The sequence below is a fragment of the Aotus nancymaae genome, unplaced genomic scaffold, assembly GCF_030222135.1.
Source record: "Aotus nancymaae isolate 86718 unplaced genomic scaffold, 86718_ANA_hifiasm-v0.15.2.pri h1tg000014l, whole genome shotgun sequence".
Lineage (NCBI taxonomy): Eukaryota > Metazoa > Chordata > Mammalia > Primates > Aotidae > Aotus > Aotus nancymaae.
The window spans coordinates 14,806,606-14,814,889 of record NW_026988425.1 but is presented as its reverse complement, the minus strand read 5'-3'; the positions used below and the strand labels follow the sequence as shown (position 1 = coordinate 14,814,889).

The window sequence follows — 8,284 nt, the reverse complement described above, 5'->3', positions numbered from 1 at the left end:
CATCTCCAGCAAAAATACACCACTGCCACCACAAATACCTGCAGTCTAGGCCAATGAGACCACACACCACTGACCTTGATTACAGCAGTGGAAATCACATGGAGATGATGCTACTGCACTAACCAGAGCAAAAGCCAAAGGGAGGAATGGGGGTTGTGATAACACAGTTCAAACACTAGACCCAGGTCTATAAAAAGCCGGAAGTAACCCAGATGTGGTAGTAACATGAGCTGATAAATTCTCTTTTTGTTTTTGTTTATGCCGGTTTGAGTCTCTGTGTCTCTCTCATGTCTTTCTCACTCACAGCCAACACTATAGGACATATATACAGGAAAAAGTCTTTCCCTATGGAAGCTACTCTTGCAAACTAGAAGAGGTGACTATTCCACCAGATGCACAGATATCAACATAAGGACACAAGAAACACAAAGAAGCAAAAACAAAACAAAACAAAAAAAACACACAGACAAACAAAACACAACACTTCCAAAAGAACATAATAATTCTCCTGTTACAGACCCCAAAGAAAAGAAAATCTATGAAATGCATAATAAGAACTTGCAAATAATGATCTTAAGGAAACTCAGTAAGATACAAGAGAATACAGATGGACAATTCGACAAAATCAGAAAAACAATTCCTAAACTGAACGAGAAATTCAATAAGGATAGAGATATCATTAAAAAGAATCAAACAAATTTTGAAGCTGATGAATTCAATGGATAAAATGAAAAATACAATCCAAAGTTTCAACAGACTAGATCAAGCAAAAAAATTTTAGAACTTAAAGATAGTCTTTTGAAGTAGCCCAGTCAGAAAAAAGGAAATAAAGAAAAAGAAAAGAAAAAAGAATAAAAAAGAATGAAGCAAGCCTATGGGGCTTAAGGGATACCATTAAGCAAATTAATATTTGCAGCACAGGAATTACCAAAGAAGAGATGGAAACAGGCATAGAAGTCCTGTTTAATGAAACAATAGCTGAAAACTTCTCAAGTCATGGGAGGGATATGGACATCCAGATCCAGGAAATTCAATAGTCTCTAAATAGATTCAACTTCCAAAACGTTCTCTTTAAGGTATATTACAGTGAAACCGCTAAAAGTCAAAGAAAAGAAAGACTACTAAAAACAGCAAGGGAAATGTGGTAAGTCACATATAAGGGACTCTATTAGACTAACAACAGATTTGTCAGCAGAAACTTTATAGGCTAGAAGAGACTGGGATGATATATTCAAAATACTGAAAGGAAAAAAAACCTGCCATGCAAGAATATTATACCCAGCAAATCTATCCTTTAGAAATGAAGAAATGAAGTCTTTCCCAGACAAGCAAAAACTGAGGGAATTCATCACCACTAGATAGGCTTTAGAAGAAATACTTAAGGGAGGCCTATATCTGGGAGTCAAAGGATGATAACTACCATGACAAAAACATAAAAGTAGAAAACTCACTGTAGAGCAGATATTTGAACAAGCAGAGCACAAATCACAAAATGACAAGAGTACATCTTCACCTATCAATAATAACCCTGAGTGTAAATGGATTAAATTCCCCAATTAAAAGGTATAGACTGGCTGAATGCATTTAAAAAAAAAAAAAAAAGACCCAACTATATCCTGCTTATGAGAAACTCATTTCACATAAAAGGATATATAGAGACTGAAAGTGAAGACATGGAAAAAGATAATCTACAGAAATGAAAACAAAAGGGATGAGAACCAGCTATGCTTACATCAGATAAAATAGGCTTTAAGTAAAAAACTGTTATAAAGAAAGAAGTGGTATTGGTTTGATGTCATGTCCCCACTCAAATCTCATGTTGAATTGTAATTCCCAATGCTGGAGGTGAGGCCTGGTGGGAGGTAATAGGATCATGGGAGTGGTTTCTAATGGTTTAGCACCATCCCACTAATGCTGTTTCATGATAGACTGCTCAAGAAATCTGGTTGGTTAAAAGTTTGTAGCACCTCCTCCTTAGCTCTTTTCCTCCTTCTCTAGCCACACAAGCTGTAACTCCTTCCTCTTTGCCTTCTTCCATGATTGTAAGTTTCTCACGGCCCCCCAAGCCATGCTTCCTCTTTAGCCTGCAGAACTGTAAGTCAATTAAACCTCTTTTCTTTATAAATTACCCAGTCTCAGGTAGTTCTTTATAGCAATGTGAGAATGGACTAATACAGATGATCATTATATAATGAAGAAAGATCAATAGAGCAAGAAGATATAACAATTACAAATATATATAGCATCCAACACTGGAACACCCAGATATATAAACCCAATATTATTAGACCTCAGGAGAGTAATACATTCCAATATAATAATTGTTGCAGACTTCAGCATCCCACATCTTATCTAGATGAACAGATCATCTAGATAGAAAACCAACAAAGAAACATCAGATTTATTCAAGACCAGCCTGGCCAACATGGCAAAACCCTGTCTCTACTAAAAATACAAAAATTACCTGGGCATGGTGCTGCATGCCTTTAGTCCCATGGTACTGCGTGCCTTTACTCAGGAGGCTGAGGCAAGAGAATTGCTTGAACCCAGGAGGCAGAGGTTGCAGTGGGCTGAAATTGCACACTGCACTCCAGCGTGGGCAACAGAGTGAGACTCTGTCACACACATACAAAATGAAATGTCAGATTTAATTTGCAATATCAGCACATAGAACATTCTCCAGGATAGACTACATGTTAGAATACAAAACAAGTCTCAACAAATTTTAAAATATTGAAATCATATCAAGTATCTTTTCTGACCACAATGAGATAAAACTAGAGATTAAGAACAAGAGGAATTTTGCAAACGGTATAGATACATAGAATTTAAATAACATGCTCCAGAAAAACCAATTGGTCAATGAATCAATTAAGACAGAAATTTAGGCCAGGTACGGTGGCTTACAACTGTAATCCCAGCATTTTGGGAGGCTGAGGTGGGTAGATCACCTGAGATCAGGAGTTTGAGACCAGCCTGGCCAGCATGGTGAAACCTTGTCCTTACCAAAAATACAAAAATTAGCCAGGCGTGGTGGCACTTGCCTGTAATCCCAGCTACTTGGGAGGCTGAGGCAGGAGAATCGCTTGAACCCAGGAGGTGGAGGTTGCAGTGAGCCGAGATGGCACCACTGCACTCCGGCCCGGGTGACAGAGCAAGACTCTGTCTCCATAAAAATAATAATAAAAAAAAGAAATTAAAAAATGTTTGAGACAAATGAAAGCAGAAATACAACATACCAAAATCTATGGAATATGGCAGAAGTAGTACTAAAGGAAGGTTTATAGCAATAAATGTCTACATTGAAGTATAAAGATTTAAAATAAACAACTTATTGATGCACCTCAAGGATCTAGAAAAACGAGAACAACTGAACCCAAATTAGTAGAAGAAAAGAAATAATAAAGATCTGAGAGTAGAGATAAATAAAATAAAGACTACCTTCTCCCACAATTCCTCACGCTCTTGTTTTCCAACTCGGACCCGACAGAATGGCTCCCGCAAAGAAGGGTGGTGAGAAGAAAAAGGGCCGTTCTGCCATCAACGAGGTGGTGACCGGAGAATACACCATCAACATTCACAAGCGCATCCATGGAGTGGGCTTCAAGAAGCGTGCCCCTCGGGCACTCAAAGAGATTCAGAAATTTGCTATGAAGGAGATGGGAACTCCAGATGTGCGCATTGAAACCAGGCTCAACAAAGCTGTCTGGACCAAAGGAATAAGGAATGTCCCATACCGAATCCGTGTGCAGTTGTCCAGAAAACGTAATTAGGATGAAGATTCATCAAATAAGCTCTATACTTTGGTTACCTATGTACCTGTTACCACTTTCAAAAATGTGCAGTCAACGTGGATGAGAACTAATCGCTGATCGTCAAATACATCAAATAAACTTATAAAATTTAAAAAATAAAATAAAGACTAAAAAAGTACAAAAGAGCAATGAAATAAAGTTTGTTTTTTGAAAAGATAAACAAAATCAACAAACCATTAACTACGATAGCTAAATGAAAAAGAGAGAAGACCCAAATAAATAAAATCACAAATAAAAAGGAGACATTACAACTGATACCAAAGAATAAGAAGGATTATTAGAGACGATTACGAGCAACTATACACTAACAAATTGGAAAATCTAGAGGAAATAGATAAATTCCTGGATACATGCAACCTACCAAGATTCAACTGGGAGCCGGGCACGGTGGCTAATTCCTGTAATCCCAGCACTTTGAGAGGCTGAGGTAGGCAGACTAGTTGAGGTCAGGAGTTCGAGACCAGCTGGCCAACGTGGCGAAACCCCATCTCTACTAAAAATACAAAAATTAGTTGGGTGTGGTGGCATATGCCTATAGTCCCAGCTACTTGGGAGGCTGAGGCAGGAGAATCACTTGAACCTGGGAGGTGGAGGTTGCTGTGAGTCAAGATGGTGCCACTGCATTCCAACCTGGGTGACAGAGTGAGACTCCATCTCAAAAATAAATAAATAAATAAATAAAAGAAGATTTAACTGGGAAGAAACAAACAGAAAGCCTCAACAAGTCAATAATGAGTAACAAGACTGAATCAGTAAGAAAAAGTCTCCCAAAAAAGACACACCTAGGACTGGATGGTTTCACTGTCGCATTCTACCAAATTTTTAAAGAAAAAATAACATGAATTTTTCTTAAATTTTTCAAAAACACTGAAGGAGGGGAATTATTCCAGACTCATTGTGTGAGACCATCATCACCCTGGTACCAAAATTAGATGAAGACACAACAAAAAAGGAAACTACAGGTCAATAACACTGATGAACGTAAGTGCAAAAATCCTCAACAAAATATTAGCACACCGAATCCAACAGAAAATCAACAAGATTATACACCAGCATCAAAAGTGAGATTAATCCCAGGGATGCAAGGATGATTCAACATACACAAACCCATAAACATGATACATCATATCAATAGAATGAAGAACAAAAACCATATGATCATCTCAACAGATAGAGAAAAATCACTTGACAAAATTCAACATCCCAACTGGGTGGGGTGGCTCACGCCTGTAATCCCAAGACTTTAGGAGGCCGAGGTGGGTGGATCACAAGGTCAGGAGATTGAGACCATCCTGGCTAACACGGTGAAATCCCATCTCTACTAAAAATACAAAAAATTAGGCAGGCATGGTGGTGTGCGCCTGTAGTCCCAGCTACTTGGGAGGCTGAGGCAGGAGAATTGCTTGAACCCAGGAGGCAGAGGTTGCAGTGAGCTGAGATCACACCACTGCACTCCAGTCTGGGCAACAAAGCAAGACTCCATCTCAAAAAAAAAAAAAAAAAAAAAAAAAAAAAAAAAATTCAACATTACTTCATGATAAAACTCTCAATGAATTAGTTACACACTTCAACACAATAAAGGCCATATGTGACTAATCTACAGCTAACATTATACTGAATGGGGAAAAGCTGAAAGCTTTTTCTCTAAACAATGGGAACAAGACAAGTGGATGCTCATTTTCACCACTCTTATTCCACATAGTACTGGAAGTCCTACCCAGAGCTGTTAGACAAGAGAAAGAAATAAAGGACATCTAAATTGGAAAGGAAGAAATTGTCCTTGTTTGTACATGACATAATCTTATATTCAGAAAAACCTAAAGTCTCTACCAAAAAACTCTTAGTCCTGACAAACAAATTTAGTAAAGTTTTTCAGGTCTAAGAGTGTTTTGGTGGAGGCTTTAGGTGTTTAGGGTATGAAATCAACATCTAACATTTCAAAAAATTAGTAATGTTTCTATACACCAATAATGAACTAGCTGAAAACTAAATCAAGAATGCAATCCCATTTACAATAGCTACAAATCATATAAAATACATAGGAATCAATTTAACCAAAAGAGTGAAAAATCTGTATAAGAAAAACTGTAAGACACTCACAAAAGAAATAGAAGAGAATGCAAAAAAAAAAAAAAAAAAAAGGAAACATATTCCATGCTCATGGATTGGAAGAACTAATATTGTCACTGTGATAATTCTACTCAAAGCAATTTACATATTCAATGCAATCCCAATCAACATACCAATGACATTCTTCACAAAAAATTTTTTTAAATCCTCAAATTTATGGAACCAGAAAAGCCCCAAAATAACCAAAGCAATCCTGAGCAAAAAGAACAAAGCTGGCATCACACTATCTGACTTCAAAATATAATACAGAGTCATAGTAACAACATTTGTATAGTACTGGCATAAAACAGACATATACACAGTGGAATATAATAGAGAAACTGGATATAAATCCATGCATTTATAGCCAACCTATTTTTGACAAAGATACCAGTAACATCTGATGGGAAAAGGACACTTTCTTCAATAAATGGTGCTGGGGAAACTGGATAACCATATGCAGAAGAATGAAACTAAGCCCCCATCTCTCACCATATACAAAAATCAGATCAAAATGAATTGAAGATTTACATCTAAGATCTGAAACTATGAAACAAATTACTAGACGAAAATACTGGGGAAATGCTCCAGGATATTGGTTTGGGCAATGATTTTTTGTGTAAGACTTTAAAACACAGGCAAGAAAAGCAAAAATAAACAAATAAGATTTTATCAATCTAAATGGCTTCTGCACAGCAATGGAAACAATCAACAGATTGAAGAGATAACCTGCAGAATGGGAGAAAATAGTTCCAAATGAGCCATCTGTCAAATGATTAATGTTCAGAATATACAAGGAACTCAACAGCAATAAATCAATCTCATTTTAAAATGGGCAAATGATCTGAACAGAAATTTCTCAAAAGAAGATACACAAATGGCCAAGTATCTAAAGTAATGCTCAACATCACTAGTAATCAGGGAACTGGAAATCAAAATTACAATGAGATATCATCTCAGCCCAGTTAGAACGGCTACTGTAAAAGAGACAAAAGACAACAAATGCTGGCGAGGATTCAGAGAAAAGGGAATTCTCACACACTATTGGTGGAAATGTAAATTAGTACAGCCATTATGGAAAACAGTATGGATGTTCTTCAAAAGAAAAAAAGGAACTACTGTATGATCCAGCAATTTTACTCCTGGGTACACACACAAAGGAAAGGAAACCAGTATGTTGAGGAGGTATCTGCACGCCCATGTTTATTGCAGTACTATTCACAATAGCCGAGATGTGGAATCAACCTAACTATCCAAAAAGAGATGACGAGTTAAAGAAAATGGAGCATATTGGAAAAATGGAACACTATTCAGTCACAAAACAATAAAATCCTGTCATCTGCAGCTACATAGATGAGTCTGGCGGACATCGTGTTAAGGGAAATAAGCCAGGTACAGAAAGATAAATACTGCATGTTCTCACTCATATGTGGAACTGAAAAAGCTGATCTCACAGAAGTAGAGTAGAAGAGTGGCTACTAGAGGTGGGAAAGTGTAGGAGAGAGAGGGAATAGGGAGAGGTTGGTCAATGAATACAGAAGAATTACAGCTACATTAGAAGAATACATTCCCCTGTTCAATAGCACTGTAGGGTGTCTGGAGTTAACAATAGCTTACATATTTTCAAATAGCCAAAAGAGAGGATTTTGAATGATCCCAATCCAAATAAATAAAAATGTTCGAGGCGATGGATATGCTAATCACCTTCATTTAGTTATTACATATTGTATACATGTATCAAAATGTCACAGTGTATCCCATAAATATGTACAATTATCATGTGCCAATTAAAATAATAATTAATAATAATAAAATACTGGGACCCTGTTTGACCAACGGAGTCAAGTTTCTGGAACATTCAATCAGAAATTTCAGCTGAGAAGCCCGGATAAACAAACAGCAGATAACAAAGTGAGCATGCGATAATAGGGAGAGGCGGATATTCTAAGGCAATAGCTGAGAACTCGTTTGGTGACTCGGATTCACACTCAGGTCAGAAACATGGTAGGTATATTGGAGACTGAGGGAGGAATTCGTGAAGAGAATTTCCTTAGAGCCTGATTCCCACCTGCAAAAGCAACCTAACTGTTTGAATCCAGTGGTTCCAACACTAAAGGGAAGGAGAAAGGATCTCAGAGGGTGTGAGCTGATCAGGGCAGCACTTACACGAGTGTGTTTCTCATGCACCAGAGCCATATCTGGAGAAAGAGCCAATCTGGGGCAATTAAAAAAAATAAACTTTTGAAATGCATGATAAGTGCACAATGTGATAAAAGATTATAAAGCACACTCACATAATGACCCAGCAGATGAAGACGGGGATCACGAGCTTCCCTCACGCCTTGCCAAATCCCTACACC

General features: G+C 37.4%; 1 pseudogene; it reads left to right on the top strand.

Moving 5' to 3' along the window:
* The first annotated feature begins 3,460 nt into the window (after window positions 1–3,460).
* Window positions 3,461–3,872, top strand: LOC105732969 (large ribosomal subunit protein eL31-like; annotated as a pseudogene).
* The last annotated feature ends 4,412 nt before the right edge of the window (window positions 3,873–8,284 follow it).